This window comes from Ursus arctos, unplaced genomic scaffold (genome assembly GCF_023065955.2).
Source record: "Ursus arctos isolate Adak ecotype North America unplaced genomic scaffold, UrsArc2.0 scaffold_6, whole genome shotgun sequence".
NCBI classification, from domain to species: Eukaryota; Metazoa; Chordata; class Mammalia; order Carnivora; family Ursidae; genus Ursus; species Ursus arctos.
In genome coordinates this window covers 33534107-33544306 of record NW_026623078.1, presented here as the reverse complement: position 1 = coordinate 33544306, position 10200 = coordinate 33534107, and the positions used below count along the sequence as shown (strand labels likewise).

At 37.0% G+C, this 10200-nt stretch overlaps 1 non-coding gene across 1 annotated transcript; it reads left to right on the top strand.

Moving 5' to 3' along the window:
* The first annotated feature begins 268 nt into the window (after nt 1-268).
* LOC113253098 (U6 spliceosomal RNA) lies at nt 269-375 on the top strand. Its single transcript, XR_003315239.1, has one exon. It is a non-coding gene; the product is annotated as a U6 spliceosomal RNA (small nuclear RNA).
* Nucleotides 376-10200: the final 9825 nt, after the last annotated feature.

Genomic DNA, 10200 nt, shown 5'->3' with positions numbered 1-10200 from the left:
ATGATCAAGGGGAGCAAATGTCCAATGTTTCAATTGAAGGACCTAAAATAAATATTTCAGAAAGACTCTTCTCTTCTGTTGATTGCTAAAATCCACCACAGAATGCCACTTCCTCCCTACTTAATTCACCGTTAAGAAATAATTTCTTGAAACCAATTGCTGTCTGACAAAGATGCAAGGTCTACTGAAATAAGCATTACATATATATGATATATATGATATGTATATGTCATATATATACAATACAATATTGTATATATCACATACAATACATCAGTTTGGCAGTACATATACTGAAATTGGAAGGATATAGAGAAGATCAGCATGACTCCTTACAAGGATGACACACAAATTTGTGACATGTTCCACCTTTTTCGTATAAATGACAGTTAAGAGAGTGAATCCTAAGAGTTCTCGTCACAAGGAAAATATTTTCTTTGTAACTACTGAGATAGTGGATGTTAACTAAACTTGTGGTAATTATTTCATGATTCAGGTAAATCAAATTATTACGCTGTACGTGTTAAACATATGCAGGGCTGTATGTCAATTACGTCTCAATAAAACTGGAAAAAGAGATTGATTATGCCACAAAAGCACAAACCGAAAGGTAAAAATACTAATAGCAACAAAATACTGTTCGTCTACTTTATTGAATACTGAGTTAGTACCTAGTTCTGAACCAGCTACTTTCTCACAAAAACTCTAGGAAGTACTTATACCGGTTATACTTCTTCCCAGTTTACAGACATAGAAAGTGATAATGTTTTCTTAATTGAACCCCATAAACACTTACACTAGAAAATATCAGTGAAAGAACTTTATTTCCAAGACATGACTGATGGATACAATGTTTTGGGAGGATAATATACTTTTTCTATTACTGCCACAGAAATACTACTTTGGTTGAAAAGAGAATGATTGACTTATTGATTGATTGATTGATTGACTAGTTATGACAACTCTATTTACCCTCACTTTCAAATCTATTATCAAGTACGGTCCAGGGGCACCTGGGTGGCTCAGTCTGTTAAGCGGCCAACTTTTGATTTTGGCTCAGGTCATGATCTCAGGGTCACAGGATTGAGCCCCATGTCCGTCTCCACACTGGGTGTGGAGCCTGTTTACATTCTCTGTCTCTCTCTCTCTCCCTCTGCCCTTCCTCCTGTGCTGCTGCTACAGGTTTCAAAATGCTTGTAAGAAAGAAAGAATGTCCTTGATAAATGCAGTGTTTTACCCCGTCAAAATATAACAAACTTTAATAAGCGACTATTGCTAAAGCACAATTAAATATTTTAAGGGCATGGTCTTCAGGTTTTTAACTCCATTATGTCCATTTCCATTTCCTTCAAATAATAGGGAATGAGGTCTTCAAACAGATCCTAGAAGGATCTGTGTCTACGGTTAAATGCATTTTCCCAAAGATACTCAACAACTGATATTTGCTTATTCTGCTAAGGATCCACCCACTACAAATCTAAAGCTAATTGGCCATTGTCGTATTACTCTTGACTTCCATTCTTACAATGAACAAAATGTGACTGGGGGCCAAGTAGAAGATTTCCAGTTCATAACTGAATACCAGGAATCACAGAGAAACTCGGTAATATAAGATTTGGGGTAGATTAGTGAAGCCAAGGACCCGTAATTGTCGTACTAATAACACTCAAATACATGCCTTTCAAAAAAAGCAACAACAAATATTATTAAATATTTTTGACCCCTTGAAATGTATGCTGTTGCTCTATGTAACTCCTATATATTTACTAGTCTATGCTACTCCCCTGGCGGCAGTGATTGATTCAAGGATGGTTCAGAGGGAAAAATAGACACTTATTTACTGGTTATAGGAAACAGCCTCTTCCTGTATTAAAAAAGGAAGCTATGTAACCCACTCTTGTCCATCATGAGTGAATCTGACTTACAGGTGAAACTGCTACAGAGAAGGGTAGAAAAAAATTGCTGAAAAATTGGTTAGGATCACTGGTCAAGCCGTGTCTGGAGAGAGATTAGTTTTAGACTCTTCAGTTGTGTTCAGCTACCCTATTTAATTTGCATTGGATTTTTTTTTGTCACTCTCCACTAGAAATGGTTTGGCTAATAGTCACCCTATCTATTAAAATGATACTTACAGAATGTCCCTCAACTTTGATATGAAGATTATTACTCTGACTTACTTCTGACACTCAAGATATTATTTCTCTACATATTCTTTAGTGAGCCATGAGTAGAGAAAGAAACCAGGGTTTTCTGCAAGAATCTATTCCATTAAAAAAAATCCTTAGGGAGTTGTAGCCATTATAACTGAGGCAAGGGAAAGAAGTATTGCATATTGATTTAATGTGATCAGCTTTTCTTCAAAAAGAAAATGTTATTGAAAGTAGAAACATTTTCAAGCTAGCCTACAAAAATATCCTCAGCCCCAAAATACTTGGGTTGCCATTCTATGCTCTTAGGGATATTTATATTGGAATTAGACCCACAGCAATTTGACTAGCCTTTGAGAGTTACCTAAACTATTTATACAATCTGCTCATAGAAAATTAAATTCTGTGTTTAAAAAAGTTACTAAAAATAGATCAATAAATCTATCTGAAATATTTTGTGGCTAAAACAAAAATTGATTAAAATGAATAAAAAAGTATTGGGGATGGATGAACATTTTATATATATATATTTTTTTTTTTTTTTTTTTTTTTTTTTTTTTTTTTTAGGAGAGGAACAGGAGCTGGGGAGAGGCAGAGGGAGAATCCCAAGCAGACTCCATGGCCAGCACAGAGTCCAATGTAGGGCTCGATCCCAGGACTCTGAGGTCATGACCTGAGCTGAAATCAAGAGTCAGACACTTAACCGACAGCCACCCAGCCTCCCCATACATAATGCTTATTTAATTCTACTTTCATAAATTGGTGTTTAGGCTGTCGAAGGAAACTCTAAAATAAAACACAAATTAATGTACATTTAGACATGTATGTGTACATACACATGTATTCACACCCAGATCTCTGAAGGTGAAGCCCATAGTGTTTGCCAGATTATCAAAGGGATCTCGTGTCTAAGAAACATTAAAGATCAAGGGTATAGAACTTAATTTTTGTAAGTTCTCTTTTTTTCTTAGAAGTACTACATTCTATTACATCAGTCTCTAAATAGGAACAAATATTTAGTAGTTCACAAAGTCGAACTTCCTGTATAGTAAAGTTGTTCACAGAGAGCCTTCTGAAGCCTGTGTCCTAAGGTTTGAATCTTAGGTCTGCCAAAGTGCAAGTGTAAGAAGGTTCTCCATTCACATCTTCTCCAACATCTGTTGTTTCCTGGGTTGTTGATTTTAGCTATTCTGACTGGTGTGAGGTGGTATCTCATTCTGGTTTTGATACTGAGTGATGTGGAGCATGTTTTCATATGTCTGTTGGCCATTTGTATGTCTTCTTTGCAGAAATGTCTGTTCATGTCTTCTACCCATTTCTTGACTGGATTTTTGGATAAAGAAGATGTGGTATACATACAATAGAATATTACTCGGCCATCAAAAAGAATGAAATCTTGCCATTTGCAATGACATGGATGAAACTAGACAGTATTATGCTAAGCAAGGTAAGTCAGTCAGGGAAAGACAAATACCATATGATTTCACTCATATGTGAAATTTAAGAAACAAAACAGAGGATCATAGGGGAAGGGGGAAAAATAAAATAAGATTAAATCTGAGAGGGAGATAAACCATAAGAGACTCTTAACCCTAGGAAGCGAATGGAAGGTTGCTGGAGGGGAGTTGGGTCGGCGAAGGGATAAGTGGGTGATGGGCATTAAGGAGGGCACTTGATGTAATGAGCACGGGGTGTTATATGCAACAGATGAATCACTAAATTCTACCTCTGAAACTAGGAATACACTATATGTTAACTAACTTGAATTTAAATAAAGTTTAAAAAAAAAGAATATATATATTTACACACACATATCTGTAGTTAAAATGAATAATCCAATCTTTCCCATTGTAGGGAAAAAGTTCAGTCTTCTTCTTCTGTGTTTCCTTTACTACTCACACAGAACACTTCATTTTTAGCACTTCTGGTCACCAAATGTGTGAGTTTTTCCCCCATAACAAGTGATTGTCTGAGACATCAGCTGGGTGTTCTATACTTAAAGTCAATTTTAACACTATCTACCTGGAGATGGTGTCAGATCCCACAGGTTGATGGCTCCGTCTCACAAGACTGCCTGCCTCCCCCAACTTTAGATGCCAGTCACAAAGAGCAGATCCTCAGGTTACTCACAACTTCTCTCTGATTTGGCACAAATCAGAGATTCTCGTGACCCCTTCCTCAGTTTTGATTGAGTTGTTAGAGTGGCCCACAGAACTCAGGGAAATTCTTATGCTTACCAGTTTAGTGAAGGTTATGAAAAAGGATAGAGATGAAGAGACATATAAGGTGAGGTCTGAGGGTCCTGTAGAGTTGGGGGTACGCCACTCTCGATGTGGATGTGTCTGCCAGCCAAGAAGCAATTTGAACTCATTGGGATTTTATGGAGGCTTCTTCACATAGGCATGACCACTTTTTGCCCCATTGTCAGCTCCTCTCCCCTCTCTGGAGATTGGGGGATGGGGCTGAGAATTTGAAGCTTCCAATCATGTCTTGGTCTTTCCGGTGACCAGTCCCCAACCAGGAGCCAGTGCGAGAGCCCACACAGAGCTGCCTTAACAGAAGAAGAGACGCTTACAGCGCTCTTTTCACTTAGGAAATTACAAAGGTTTGAGGAGCTCTGTACCAGGGAGTGGAGGCAGAGACCAATAAATACATTTTCTATGATCTCACAGTCGTAAGAGTATAAAGCAAGTGTACCAATTTCAAAACTTTGGTTACTTTGAGGAAAAACAAAAAGGTTGGAGAATATATAAAGGGGAAGGGAGAGAGAAGTGAGCAAATATAGCAAGATAGATACACAGGTGAATGTACCACATTATTTTCTGTACATTTTAACTGTATTAATAAAATTTAAAATATGTACAAGTATATTCTAAAAATTTTAATGCATCTGGGCAACATTGGTAACTTTTTACTTGTTTATTACTGATTCAGAACTATAAGTTATGAGATTATTCCAGAAGACCTTTTTATGAAGTACTATCCCCACTACTTTTAAATATATACTGAATATATTGTTCACAATATATGATGACTATATTGGATAACTGTAAAATAAGATAAATTCTTTCTTTTAGTAAATTAAAATATTTAGACATTGACAAAAATGCAACTACAGGTTAACAGTAGATACATTTTCACTCTATTAATTTTCCAGTCTGATATATAAAAAGGTATATTACACTGCATTAAATTACTAATTATTTAATTTAAAAAAGTCTTTATAACCCCTTGCGATATTTAATTGGTTATAAGGACTGCTTTTTGGTTGGGTTTTAGTTATAGTTAAAATTTTTAAAAAATCTGGGGATATTAGGGAGCCTGGGTGGTTGAGTCCATTAAGAGCCTGCCTTTGGCTCAGGTCATGATCCCAGGGTCCTGGGATGAAGCCCTGCATTGGGATCCCTGCTCAGCGGGGAGCCTGCTTCTCCCTCTCCTCCCTGCTTGTGTTCTGTCTCACTATGTCTGCCTCTCTCTCTCTCAAATAAGTAAATAAAAATCTTAAAAAAAAACACCTGGGGAAATATATGCTTATATACGATGCAGACAGATACATAATGCTGCTTGGTAATTCCTGTGATGGGTAAGATATTTAAATGATTATTTAATACCTACTATGTGCCAAGAGCTGGGATGGACTCTGAGAAGATAACATTATAAATTGATTACCTTGAAGATGATTGATAATCGAATAGCTACAAAATTTTGAATTATAAATTGTTACTCTATCTGTGTGAAAGTGTTATAGAGGCCAAGAAAAAAGTGTAAAAACTCACAGACTGTGATGTATGTGAATTTCTTTCTCAAAAGCAAGGCTTTTAACTCCATCTTGGATCCCTCTCATGCTGTCGTCTATGCTGGAGCAGGCTCAGGGCAGGGGGAGGTGAAATGGCTGCTCTCTACACACAACAACCAATGAAAGGGATTCTCTTGGAATTGTGCCAACTGAGGACTCTTTGCAGAGATAGTAATTTGTCTAAATGAAGATGGTTGCCTTGATTAATGAGGTAAAAAATATAGAAGTGTGTGAGATTAGATTCTCCATTAGAAAGGCAACATTTCATAGAATAAGCATGTTTTTGAAATAAAAAAACACATTTTATTTTCTACCTGACACTTTGACTCTTATTTGCTGCCATAAAATAGAGCAAAACTGGTTATACATGTATCCTTTCTTTCTTAGTCCCAAATTTCCTAGCCACACCCCTCTCCACATATGGAAATGTTCACACACAAGAGGATATGCAACTGAAAATGAAGGACCCCACACAGTGCAATGGGGATGTGGTAATTCATAGGAAATGATGAGGAAAAGCTAAGCTGGGGACATATTTCCTGGGAAAAAGTTCTTCGTTAAATAACAAGATAGTCAACATATAAATATCAGGTTTCTTATAAGATTCAGACTATATACTCCAGCATTTAATAATTTAAGTACAGATATAAACCATATGCAAGAAGGAATTAATAATAGAAAACAATAAATGATTAATGCAAAAATATAAGTGAGATAAATGAGTCTGGTATACATTACCTAGTACCTTTGCTACTGTTACTTGCTAAAGTGTTTTGAATTGATTAATTATCCAATAGATAATTGGAGTGGAAAGAGGGTACTTTAGCCAGGATTTGAAAGATTGTTACAATTTTGTTAAGTGAAGGAAACACGGGGGCTATTTTATTCATTCATTCATTCAGTAATTCATCCACTTAGTCAATTAGTATGTAAAAAAATTTTTTTAAGCATCAAAGAGGGACATCTAAGTAGCAAAATGGGCTTGTCACTGTATAGACAGGTGTAAAGCAATTAGAAATGATCTCTGACTGCATGGAACAAGTTTCATGATAAATATTGTGAAATAAATGTGCTCTAATATTAAAACAGATAACTTTTAATTTAGAATTCAGATAGGTCACATAGAGCTTGTTTGTGAAACAAATACTTAAGACTAGAACAATGAGTAGAGTGCAGGGACCAGTATGTTCTCTGAAAATCAGCCTTGAGGGCTTTTTCTGGGTTGCCTGACAGCGGTCTCCCTTCCAGTGGCCAAATTCAATTTCCCTCAGAAAAGTCCTGCTTGTAGATATGGATGAACTTCTTCAAGTCTCGCAGAACAGTATACGGCTTGGTCACCCCGAAAGCACAGAAACAGGGGCGTGGGGGGTGGGGGAACTTGTCTGTTGAGTAAAGCCTTCAGTCTCTTGGGCCCCAGACAGAATATCACTGCTTTCGCTGAGCAGCATTCTCACAGATGATTTTGCACATCCAGACTCCTCTTCTCATCTAATACAAATAGGCCTTCATGCTGCAATGAGAAGGGATACCACTTTCTTGTCTTCCCTTCTCATACGTTCTCAGGTACAATCTCACAATAAATAAACAAAGAAAGAAGTAAATAAATAAATAAGATTTTTTGAAAAGGTTAATGAATCGATACATTTAAAAGAGAGAGAGAGAAAAAACTCATTCTGTCTCTTTTAGAAGCCATATAAACCATATAACCGTTCTTACAAATATTTCCTTCAAATAGGAAAATGTGCTACATAAGCTTATAAATCACATCAGAAATTTACAATAATAATTTGACAAAATCTATTAGAGAAAATCCCTAAGGCATTCAAGATGATAAAAGCAGGTGCCATACTTGATATGTCATTCAGTAGGGAATTCAGACATTGAATGTGAGAAACATTTCCAGATACCCTAGGCCTTTGTCAAGTGTGATACATTTTCTAAGTAATCTAGGCAAGAATGATCTAACCTAAGAATTTTCTTTAATTATATTATTAGTATCAGCAACCATAAAATTACATTGTGTTCTCCGTTCAATCCCTTTTTTTTCTGAAAAAATAGATATAAAAAATACACAATTACAAACAGTGAATATAGGTGCTAAAGATGTCATGAACATGGTATAAGTCTAGACATCCTTAATGATATTTTAGGTACCTCCAAAAAGTCTTATTTAATTTAAAAATTCTCAGAATATGTGCATAGAAGCATTTGTTGGGTGGAAATGTGCACCCTGGGATTCTTTTAATTGTAGACTCTGTGCAGAGGTGTTTGTGTTGATGAACTCTTGCTTTCATGCCTTTCTGTACAATGCTCTCAATTTCTTTAGATGGAAAGATTTCCATATCTGAAATATAAAGCATTATGCCCAACACAACCCAAAGAATGCCATTGTCACAAAACATTACATGGCATCTCCTCCTCAGACATTTTAACTCCTCTGGGTAAAGCGAATGTCATAAAAATCGTGCCAGGCTCACAATAGTGACAATCCAATATGGCTACCTAACTCCTAGCTTCAAATTATGTTTCTGTTTTGCTAACCCAAAGGCTTTTTCCAATGTCTGCATTTGATAATGTGACTATTATACATAAATAAAACGATAACCTGGAAGCAAATGCAAAAAATCAGGAGAATAACAGATGAAAAATACCTCTGCTGATGCTTCCGTGATGGTAACAGCTGACATGTTATTAAGCTAACTCTTAGCCTAAGCATTATTATTATTATGTTTTGGTATCTGCAGACTTTTAATTACTTGATATGATGTGTGCCAATGTGCTATTCAAATACCTCTATTTTCAGTTTCATTGTTTTTTGTTATACTTACACTGTCATCTTTTCTGTTAATGATTTAATGTAAAAGTAACCATGGAGAGCTTCTAACCCGTATGTCTCTGAATATAAATTTTAATGAAAATGGATTCAGCAGTTTTGATTCTCTTTTCTGTTGTTTGGAGCTGATCAAGGCCATGACTATTTAGTAAAACTGACCCTTTCAAAAGGAATCCAGCAGAGACCAAATCAGAGACAACTTCTACTTCTTATCCTACAGGTAGTAGTTACATTGAAAATCTGTTGCTAAAAAAAAAAAAAAAATCAATTGTTTCGTGTCACCTCCCTCATTAATTACCTTAGCGGGACCTTCTGGGTAATTTGCTGCAGCTTCTAAGCCAGCTCTTGCTGCCTCACCTTGCACCTTGATGTCATGGAGACCACTGCTTTTCTTAAACCTCATGCAGCAGCCTCTGCTAGCTTCGCACTTTGCTTCTGCAGCTTCACCTCCCTCAGCCTTCGTAGAATTGAAGAGAGTCACGGCCTTGCTCTGGATTAGACTTTGGCCTAAGGGACTGCTGTGGCTGGCCCGATCTTCCATCCAGACCACTCCGACTTTGTCCATATCGGCAGAAAGGCTGTATTTGCTTTCTTACCACTGGTGTCTTCCCTGGAGGAATACTTTTAATTTCCTCCAAGAACTTTTCCTTGCATTCACAACTTGGCCAACTGTGTGGCACAGGAGGCCTAGCTCTTGGCCTGTCCCTGCTTTGGACATGCTTTTCTCCTTCAGTTCAATCATTTCCAGCTTTTGATTTAAAGCGAAAGACTCGCAACTCTTCCTTTCATCGAAACACTTGGAGGCCATTGTGGGATTATTAATTGGCCTAATTTTATTGTGTCTCATGGAACAAGGAGGCTCGAGGAGAGAGAGAGATGGGGGAATAGCCAGTGGAGCAGTCATAACACACACGACACTTATTAAGTCTGCTGTCTTATATGGGTACAGTTGGTGGCGTCCCAAAATAATTAACTATAGTAACATCAAAAATCACTGATCACAGACAAATATAAATAACGAAAACCATAACAAATATTATAATAATGAACAAATTTGAAATTTTATAAGAATTACCAAAATGCAACAGAGAGACATGAAATGAGCAATGCTGTTGGGAAAATGGCAGTGAGCCTTGCTCAACACAAGGTTGCTACAGACCTTCAATTTGTGTAAAAAAAAAAAATGCAGTATCTGCAAAGTGCAATAAAACAAAACACAATAGGGTGCCTGGGTGGCTCAGCTGGTTAAGTATCTACCTTTGGCTCAGGTCATGATCCCAGGGGCCTGGGGTCGAATCCCGCATTGGGCTCCCTGCCCAGCGGGGAGTCTGCTTCTCCCTCTGCCCCTCCCCTGCTTGTGCATGCTTGCTCTCTGTCTCTCTCTCTCTCTCTCTCTCGCAAAAGTTAATAAATAATCTTAAAAA